This window comes from Epinephelus lanceolatus, chromosome 17, assembly GCF_041903045.1.
Source record: "Epinephelus lanceolatus isolate andai-2023 chromosome 17, ASM4190304v1, whole genome shotgun sequence".
NCBI classification, from domain to species: Eukaryota; Metazoa; Chordata; class Actinopteri; order Perciformes; family Serranidae; genus Epinephelus; species Epinephelus lanceolatus.
The window spans coordinates 42,966,695-42,977,752 of NC_135750.1; the positions used below are offsets into that span (position 1 = coordinate 42,966,695).

Here is an 11,058-nt window from a genome sequence, read left to right on the forward strand (position 1 = left end):
ATGGAAGGGATGAGGCAGAGATCGACTGATCCAGCTACGTTGCAGAACTGAGATTCTGGAAATATTTCATATAAACTGCCATCAGAATACATAGTTTGTTGTGTTGAGCTACAAAGCAATTTAATCTCCCTTCGAGGATCAATAAATTCTATTCTATTCTATTAATTCCTCTGCCCCTCCACCTCACACACACATCATCATTGCTGGCTATGTAGCAGTTTGATTGAAAAAGGAATAAAAGAGAATTGTTACCTATTCAGTATACAGTTACAGGCAACATGTAACTTCTACTCAATGCATCAGCTGTAATGAACGAGGGAGGATGGGGGCAGCATGACAATATTTTTGCCAGCCCTCTGGTCGTGTTTTGTGTTTTAGCTTCAATGGACAGGTTGCCATGTAATGGATAATGCACAGCGAGGTGGTCATTCTTGAGGATAAAAATCCTGACAGGATGATCAGTATCCTGATACAAATCCCCCTTGAAGAGGTTTTCTGCAATAATAATCAACTCACTGTATTATCCTGCTTATTACATTTTTCATATGATTTTATTGAGTTAAAAATAAGTTTATTACTGCTCTGAATGAAAATAATTGCATTTGTTCGTATGGACACAGAACTGTTTGCAATGATCTGTTACATGGCAACAGTCTGCTATCAAGACTTTTTAAAAATTATTTTCTTTATCATAACATCCCCAAAATGTTGACATAATGATTATTGGGGGTCATGTGGACAATACCAACTGCTTGTTCGCCACTGAATTCCTTTCACTAGCCTACTGGACTGCTTCAATATCACACAGCATGTAAAAGGGTGCACCCACACCAAAGGCCACACACTGGACCTTGTGAACTCCATTGGCACAATCCCATCCCATCTTCAGTGCTTGGACCTTGCTCTGTCTGACCACCATGCAATCCTCTTCACTGTTCTTGTCTCCCTGCCCTGGCAGCTCACAAAATGGACTATCACATACAGGAACATCAAGACAGTGAGTACACCAGCCCTAACCAATTTCATAACAACCCACCTGGCCTCTGCTCATTCCAACACCCTTTTTGATGGGCTGGCTGCTCACTGCCACTCCGCCTTATCCTCCTGGCTTGACTCTCTTGCCAACCTCAAAATCAGGACTGTCTTCTATACCCATCTTGCCCCCTGGTTCACCACTGAACTCCACCCCTTGAAGGCCACTGGCGCTAACTGGAGAGGTTCTTTAAAAAATATGGCCTCACTGTCAACCTTGAGGCCTATGGATGTGAGGTCCTATAAAGAAGCTCTCTCCCAGGCCAAAACACACCACTACTCCACTCTCATTTGCAACCAGCAAAACCAACCCAGACTGCTGTTTTCCCACTATCAACCGGCTACTTCGCCCCGTTATAATAATTTTGTTGTTGTTATTATTATATTATTAATTTCTATACTGTTCTCCTTGATGTTCAATTCAAGTTATAATAACAATAATAATAATTATTGTAGTTATTAATATATTATTAATTTCTATACTGTTCCCCTTGATGTTCCTGTTTGGTTGAAATTTGGGTAACTAGTATTGTTCATGTGTAAGCTAGCTAAGCTGTGTAAGCTAGCCTAAGCCACGGGGAATTACTTCACTGTCTCCTTGTGTCGGCTTTTGTCAGGACACGTGAAGCTAAAGCTAGTGTAACAGACTGTTTTGTATTTGCGATTTATGTTTGAGAATGAGGAGCGGTGTCCAGGGGTACCGGGAGTACCGGGAGTTTTCCCGGTGGGCCAGTGGGTCAGCGGGCCAGCCTGGTACGGCGTGGTTACATTCACATTTTTCTACCGTCTATGAGCGAGAGGAGTGACTAATTAATGCAAGTGACAAGCATTAATTCTCGGTCCGAACCCGGCCAAAATACAAACACAAATACACAGGACTTTAACTGGTCCCTACTAATGATTCCTACAGGAGTCTAATGGTTCCTACAGGTGTTTCTATACCAGTCTAATGGTCACTATACAGTGGTCACTACAGGGTGTAGTAGTCTCTAATGGTTCCTAATGTGATGGAGGAACACAGATGTTATAGCCTTCTTTGGCAATCACATCTGTGTGATTTCTAGTGGGTCCTTGTGTAGGATATATAGTATGTTTGTAGATTGCAGTGTTCAGTGATTTCATTAAATACATCCCAGCCAACACGTCCAAGTGGGGCCCACATGGGATTTACTTGGGTTACATGGGCTTTAACTGGGCATGGGCTCAGAGTGGGCTTTTAAGTGGGTTGGTGTTGGGCCCCATGTGGGCATCCCAGAAGAATATACATGGGCGAGAGATGGGCATCCCAGTTGGCCAGCACATATGGGAACTAGATGGGTCCTAACTGGGCCATAGCCTATTGTGAAATGACATGTAAATTTAATTGTTTTAGGTAAAATAATATTGTTATATACTGCTGTATTATTGACACTTAAGGTGTCATCAAAATGTTTTGGTATTTAAGCCACTATAATGTGAGGTAAAAAAAAAATAAAAAAGAAAAACCTGAATAAACTCAACCACAGCCGTAGATAGCCTATCTACTCTTTAAAATAGCCATTGCATTTTTTTTATAAACAGTGTGTGTGCGCGTGTGTGTGGCGGGGGTTGTCATGGAAATGAGAGAAAGTAATCTCGCGATAACCGACGATGACTCATTCATTCTGGAGTTGCCGCTCAGGATCAGCGCCTAAAATATTTCAACCGTTGAAGAGGAGTTTTGAGTAGGGCCAAACAGTGTTGAAGGTAAGTCCTGACTAACAAACAACACTATAGAACTGAAAAAAGCACTGTGTAAACCTAAAAGTTTGTTCAACTACTTTTTTCCCTTTAGCAACGTTCTTGGCTAGGTGGCTAAACGTCCGTTAGCTAGCATGCTATGACTCAAATGAGTTTAACATGTAATGTCCTAACTTGCCAATGTAGACTCACTAATTATGTTAGAACAACTGTCAGATGATCGACGCTCGTATCTAGAGGTTTTTTTTTCCAAATATAGGTTTGACAACAATTAATTTTCACGTAGTCACGAAGAAGTACTACATTACCCATAATCCCAACGTCTACCAGCGGGGTCTGTGATTGGCTAAACTCTTGTTTACCCGCGAACGGTGTTTCCGTTTCCGCTAGGAGGCTCGCATGTTGGCTAACGTCATGACGATTCGTAATGCATTTTATGGCACAGTGAGTATGATTTCTTATGCTATATGTACACAGACATAGAACAACACATACTATAACACAGTGCCATGCATGCGTTAGCAACGTAGATATGCCGTCATAACACCGAACGTTAACTTCGTGACAGTTAGTGAGCAACTCTGTATGTTTAATCCGTGTATGGTTCGATCTTTCATTATTCTGTTTCAAAGCAAAATCAGAAAAATAAGCAAATGGGTCCGTTTTTCCGTCTTGAAACCAAAACGGAAAACCGAAAATGAAAAAGTGGAGACTAGCAGACTCACAAGCAGCTGCAATTTTCACAGTGGGACTGTTGAGTCACATTATTAAGATTTAACATTTTTTCAGGCGAGAAAGCAACCATGTAGATTCCCCATATGGGGTTAGCTTATCCAAATAACGCGTGTTTGTAAATATGCTGCGACGTTTTCGGACATGTGAAAAGCCGTGACCGGCCGGTGTTTCGGGTTAACAGGTGACCGGTTCATGGATGTGCGTTGTCATGGCAACGGCAGAAACAACTGCGCTGGCTGTCCAACATGGCGGAGTCTGAAGTGTAAATAACATCATAAACTTACCCATCTCCAAATAAACATTCCATAAACATCATCATTTCATTTCCTATATTGTTTCCCCCGTCTTCTGTCTATATCTAAAAATCCAAGTTAATAACAAACTGACACCATTGTGTCTATATCTAAAAATCCAAGTTAATAACAAACTGACACCATTGTGGCTTAGATCATTTAATAATTACTGAGAAGTGAATATGTGCACGGAACATTTCTAATGCTATTTATTTATTCTCAACACAACATCAGTGTTGTTTTGAGCACACTGTTCATTGATCATCAGTGTCATAAAGCAACTGCATTGGGAACACTTAACACTCGCTCCTAAATATAATCTTGTGCCGCTTTGACTTTTAATGATAAAATAGCAAAGACCGCTTTGAGTAGCTTGATCTTCATTTCTGATCCATCACCTGATAAGTTCACCTTGACAAAGTGCCTCAATTTAGACAATAACGAGCCTCACTCTTATGCTCTTTCTGGATGTCACTTACAGAGAGTTTGAAAAAAAAATTACCTCACCAAAGACATAACAAGGAAAGATGGGGAAAAAGCAGTGCCAAAATGGCTGATTGGTGCCAGGGACAGGGGATGCAACCGTGCCATTAGAGCACATGGAGGAGAGCAAAACCGGTAAGTCACAAAATATGCAAGATATAAATGACAGACACAGTGCTCAGTGCTTTTTCTACACTCTTTAATTTTAATTTTTTTATAGTGTTTGCTGTGTTCATGATCACGATGTAAATTTTGGCATCAAAACAAGACTGTCGACCGACAAGATGGCCGCACCCTAGCTAAAAAACTAATGAAAAATGTGAAACTAGACTTCAATTTTCTCCTTAATGTTTACGTTTAATGTGTTAGTTTAACTGGCTGTTGAGTGTCCTCTTTAATAAAATGTAGTGTCTGTATTCAAAGATCTGTAAGTCTGTAAGTAATTTTATATTTAATATTTAATATTATCTTTCTCAATATTTGCTATTTAATCATGCTCATTATGTGTCAGTGATTTAAAAAACAAACAAAAAGAATATGAGACATGAGTTTTTTCTTTCTTTAAGTTGCTTTCAGGCTATTGGAGAGTTGGAGAGAAAGGTCACTGTGGTGAGTATATTTTCTATTTCGACAGAAAAAAGTGTCACTCAATACTCTCTTTTCATGGCACACTCCTGCAGAATTTTCTAATGTTGCAGACACCATCCTATTTGCGGACACCATCCTATTGACTTCTTAGGGCTCTACAGTGCAAGTATTTTATGTGTATTTGCGCCCAAAAGTAGATATGTTTTTAATTGCTGGCTGTCCCCCTCACTGACCGATGTGTCAGACTGATGAAAAAATGTGATTCTGAAATATTGCAGTAACAAAAGCAATAAAATAGCAGTGATGTTGATTGGGTCCCTGGGAAATTCAATGGGTCCCCAATTAAAAAATGTATTTCTTTCTATTTCTTATATTCTTCTATTTCTTAAATTGAAGTGTTAAACTCCTTTGATGGTGGTATGGTATGATATGGTTATAATTAATGGATATATTCATGTATGTTCAAAATGTAGCCTATCTGAAATTAAACAAATAAAATTCCAAATCTGAAAAGGTTATTGCAAAACAACTGTCACAGTGGCATGACATACAAAATTCAAATAAAATAGCATTTTTGTAGCAACATAAATAGCACCAAAATAAATTACTAAAATTCAAATGAAAACAAAATGGTGTCTGTAGTACCAAAATAAATTATAGCTGCTGCGCAGCAATGTTGGGGCCGGGCAATTTTAGGCAAAATTAGGCAATTTGAAAGTGAAAGTTCCAAAGCTGTGACACATATGGTTGATTTGTTATGAATTTGAAATTTAGAGGCTTGCTGTAGTGCCGCCATCAGGACTATTGTCTTGTGTTCAGGGTTTCCGTAGGTCATTAAAAAGCATTAAAAGTCATTAAATAGATTTTGCGAAAATTAAGGCCTTAGATGGCATTAAAAAATTAAATACACTTGATGGAAAAAAACATTGTTATTCACGATTTATTTTGATTATATATAAACATGTAATAATTTTGATCGGAAGTATAATGTGATGATTGACAGGTAGAACCCTTTAATTGGCTATTGTTTACGGTCGGTGCACGAAGTCACAACACCTGATGCTTGGAATGCAACGTGCTGTGAGCATGCTCATGCTGTGGCGAAAGAGCGGAGGGAATATTAGCGAAATGTCGGAAAAATGCAATAGTGGAAAGCTGACATAACTCATGGCCCGATGGCCCGGGCCAATAAAATAGTATGTCGGGCAAGTTGATTGACAGGTCACAGGCCCGCTCGGGCCAGTGACACTGTAAGGCTTTTGTTGTCAGGGGAACAACTCCAGCGGATTTTTATCCCACTTTTCTGGAGCCTTCAGTGGATTTATTGGGCTTTTTGGCCAAAGGTGCCCTCACCTTTGCTCGTGCAGTGAAACGCCGGAGGAGGGGGAAATGTGCCGGTGCGCTTGTGCGTCTTCGCCAACGCGGACACCGCTGCGATGCAGGTATATTTCTCTCCAACATGCGTTCACTGACCAGTAAACTGGATGAACTTCAGCTACTGATGGTGAAAAACGGAGACTTTCTACATCTGCAGTTTTGTGCTTCACGGAGACGTGGCTGTGTGGATCGATACCGGACTCTGCGCTGCAGCTGGCAGGCTTCCAACTCTTTAGAGCGGATCGTAACACGGAACTCTCCGGCAAAACTAAAAGTGGAGGTATCTGTTTTTACACTAACAGCGGCTGGTGTAATGACGTGACAGTGATCCAGCAGCACTGTTCTCCTGATCTGGAATCTTTTTTCATCAACTGCAAACCTTTTTACTCCCCCCGTGAGTTTGCTTCATTCATTCTGGTCGGTGTTTACATCCCACTGCAGGCCAACGTGCAGGAGGCACAGCGCACAGCGACCTGAGAGAAGAATATTCTAGATTACTGTTAGACAACTGTTAACAAAGCCTATCACCCCATCCCCTGTGCTGCACTGGGCCACTGTGACCACAACACTGTCCACCTGATTCCCTCATACAGGCAGAAGTTAAAGCTCTGTAAACCTGTTGTGAGGTCATCTAAGAAGTGGACAGAGGCTGTGCTGTATATAGACCATCACGCGCTACGGTGAGGTATAATGGAGTTAAATGAAATGAAGTTAAATGAAATGAAGTTTTATAGACATTTTTTCTCTCTCTCTCTATTTTTTTTACTTGTGCCAGTAAGAATATACAAGGGGCCAGTAAAACTCTGAACTACTGGCCCAGGGGGCCAGTGGGGAAAAAATGCTATGTTGAACACTGTGCAAGTTTCAGCAGAAGTGGTTGGATGAGGAACTATTCAGAACCTGGTTAAAGCCTGTCGACGATAAACCACGAGTGGCGTTTTGCAGCGTGTGCAAAAAGATCTTCAAACACAATGCCCGTCAATGCAGTGAAATCACACATGCTGTCAGATAGTCACAAGTTGGTGATTAAAGGCAGGCAGCAGTTAACTGTGCTGAATTTCTTTGCCGTGACCAGCAACGCAACTTTTGCTTTCGCCACCACAACTGCAGCTGCTGCTGCTACCACCACCACACCTGCCGCTACAGTGACCGCCTCTGGCCTTTTCAGGTTAGAGTTAGTTTTTCACATCATTCTTCAGGCTGGTTTTGTTCTTTTTGAAATGTGCAAATAAACCGTCTTGTGGGCCATCTGCAGTTTGACATGGGCATTAAATTTGTTTAAAGTGGCATTAAAAAGGGCATTAAAAAGCATTAAATTAGATTTGCTGATACCTGCAGAAACCCTGCGTGTTTCCAGTTGAGGACATCTGGCATGAGACTGGACCTTTGTGAAAAGTTTGGGTAGATTTCTCACATGGAAATGTTGAACGAGCAGAGGCTTGAACTCACAATCTTCAACACCAAGAAGCAGCCCCTATCTCACTGAGCTAATTGGCAAGTGGAAATGTCACATGTAGCTTCACAAATTGACTAAGCCAGTCACCTGTGTGCAAGACAGCAGCTGTTAGTGTGTAAAGGCAAAGTTCAAACGGCTGTAAAAAATTCAGTTATTAAGACAAAAATACACAATTGCATCTAGACAGCATGGAGATGTTGGTAATTTGTTTTTAACAATGATTTATTGGCCCCATAAGTGAAAAACTGATGTTTAAAAATACCATTTTTGAATTGACTACCGTAGCTGGGGCTTGAACTCACAACCTCTAACACCAAGAATCAGCTCGTAACTCATTGAACTAATTGGCTGGAAGTGGCTCCTAGTGTGTGGTCTGAAAAATGGACTCAGGTAGTCACCAACCAGGCAGCAGTTGTCAAGGCAGATTTCAAAAATTGTCAAAATGTCATAAATTCTGTTATCAAAACAAAAATCTGATAATACATAAATTGCATCTTGACAGCATGGAAATGTTGGTGATTTGTTTTTAACGATAAGTGTTTTGCTTCATAAGAGAAAATCTGATGTTTAAAAATGCCATTCTTACATTGACTCCAGTTGTTCGCATGAGAGTGAAATTCAAAATGCTGTAAAAAATTCAGTTTTTGAGATAAAATTCTGATATTTTCCATATATCATCTACCATGACTCCAAAATTTTGTCATTTTTTTAAATGAACATTGAAAATGTTTTTAGCAAGAATTTGCAAGTATATGTTTACAATACTGTTTACAGTCAACAAATCTGTGTGGATCGTTTGTGGAGGGCAGTGTGAAGATGCTCTGTAGCAAGTTTGGTGTCAGTTGAGCAAATATTGTGGGAGGAGATAGGTTTAATACGTTTTACAGTTTCTGAAAAAAACAGTAATGAACTTCATAATTTGTACTGAGTTTGAGTGTACAAAAGTTTCTAAAGTATTGGGGCTACATTTTGGTGAAAGTTGCAAAACTGTAGCACATACGGTTGGTTTGGTAGGAATTTTCAAAGTTTTTAAATTTAAACGCTTAAATGATTCATTATGAACGTCAACAAACTGAGAACGAATTTGATGGTCAGTTGTGTCAAACGCCGCACTAAGATCTAATAAAACAAGTACAGAGACGAGTCCTTTGTCTGAAGCAATCAGAAGGTCATTTGTAATTTTAACTAGTGCTGTCTCAGTGCTATGATGCACTCTAAATCCTGACTGAAATTCCTCAAATAAATTATTATCATGGAGAAAATCACACAGCTGGTCTGCGACTACTTTCTTGAGGATCTTTGACATAAAGGGAAGATTAGATATTGGTCTATAGTTGGCTAACACCTCTGGATCCAGGGTGGGCTTTTTTAGTAGAGGTTTAATTACAGCTACCTAAAAAGACTGTGGTACATAGCCTGTTAATAAGGATATATTGATCATATCTAATGTATGAGTGTTAACTAAAGGTAAGACCTCCTTAAGTGGCCTAGTTGGGATGGGGTCTAAGAGACGCGTTGATGATTTAGATGAAGAAATCACTGCGGTCAATTCTTAAAGAGAAATTGGGGAGAAGCAGTCTAAATATATATTAGGTCTTACAGCTGTGTTTGAGGTTAGATAGGTACTATCTGAGGACAGGAGGTCATGAATTTTGCCTCTAATAGTTAGAATTTTGTCATTAAAAAAGCTCATAAAATCATTACTGCTAAGGGCTAAAGGAATACAAGGCTCAATAGAGCTGTGACTCTCAGTCAGCCTGGCTACAGTGCTGAAAAGAAACCTGGGGTTATTCTTGTTTTCTTCTATTAATGCTGAGTAATAGTTTGCTCTGGCATTGTGGAGGCCCCTCTTATAAGTTTTGAGACTGTCTGCCCAGATTAAACAAGATTCTTCCAGTTTGGTTAATCGCCAGTTCCTTTCAAATTTTCGCGATATTTGTTTTAACTTACGGGTTTGAGAGTTATACCAAGGAGCAAACTTTCTTTGCTTTGTTAACTTCATTTTAAGAGGAGCTACAGAGTCAAGTGTTGTTCGCAGTGAGCCTACGGCGCTATCGACAAGATGATCAATTCGGGAGAGGTTAAAGTCGGTATGGGAAACCTCTGTTATTGAAGGACTTGGTATTGAATGACAGCGCAGTGGGTGGTGTTGGTGCAGCGGACTCCTCCGTCGGCGCCTCTCCCTCCCGCTGCGTCCCTCTCTGGCCCGGCTCGTGCGCGAACCATCTCCGCCCGAACGGGATTTGCCGTGATATACAACATTATTGATAGTATTAATTAATTATTAATGATATTCGAATGATCCAATTTAGGTTCAAACTTATAAAAAAATAAATATATTTGAATATATTTCTAACTTCGATTTTTTTTTGACAGCCCTAACACACGTTTACTGTTGATCTATTCGCACAGGATAAGTATTACCTGAGGTAATTGTCCTGGACCCTTTTACAGAAGGTAAAAGTCGCGGTAATCTTTACTGACATCGTGCGGTGATGATTACTGACATGGCACATTCGGACGGGACTAAAATCTTTGGTAATTATTACTTTACCCCTCGTCCCTATGTAAAACTAATCCCGTCCGAACAGGGCTTTAGTCTATTCCTATTTCATATTGCATGCAGTTTGGGCCTTTTCTGTCTGTCTCCATGTCTTAAACCTTATCTGGCCCACAAGGTCAGCATATGTGAAGTAGTTTCTCTCTGTGTACGCAAAGGCGTTATCTGTTTCTCTGGCATAAGTACTTCCACTCTGTATGTCAATTTGTCTCTCATTCGCCCGGGAGCTGGGGTTCCAGGGTCTGAATGCTTGATAATTTATTTCAAAGAAAATAAACGCCCAAAGGACAGCTCTCTGTGTTTTTCATGATCACCACGAATTATTGCAATTACACAGGCATTTGACTGGTGAGCCAAAAATATAATTTTAGACCCTGCATTGGCTGTTTAAAGCCAAGTCTTAGAAACTTTTGTTTGTTTGTATGATAGTGTGACGTGTGTTGCAATAAAAGATTATCTAACATGACTTTTTTTCTATTTTACAGGGGGGTGACGCAGCAGACCAAACTGCAGAAAGCCAGGACTAGGCCTGTGTTCCTCCATCTATGTTACTTCCTCTATGTTTCTGTGTGTTCCTGTTGCAGTGTTCCTCCATCTATGTTACTTCCTGTATGTTTCTGTATGTTCCTGTTGCAGTGTTCCTCCATCTATGTTACTTCCTGTAAGTTTCTGTATGTTCCTTAGCAGAAAGTGTTCCTGTTTGCTCTCCTTTTTTTTTTCTTCGTTTTTTTTCTCATAGTTTCCAATAAATCGGACAAATGTCAATGTTGACAGAATTTTTTTCTCTTTGGTTTTTCAGTGAGTATGTGATGGTG

At 40.1% G+C, this 11,058-nt stretch overlaps 1 long non-coding RNA gene across 1 annotated transcript; it reads left to right on the plus strand.

The window, feature by feature from the left end:
- Window positions 1–3,010: 3,010 nt before the first annotated feature.
- LOC144458401 (uncharacterized) lies at window positions 3,011–10,078 on the plus strand. Its single transcript, XR_013487893.1, has 4 exons — window positions 3,011–3,195; window positions 4,263–4,397; window positions 4,829–4,871; window positions 10,060–10,078. It is a non-coding gene; the product is annotated as an uncharacterized LOC144458401 (long non-coding RNA).
- The last annotated feature ends 980 nt before the right edge of the window (window positions 10,079–11,058 follow it).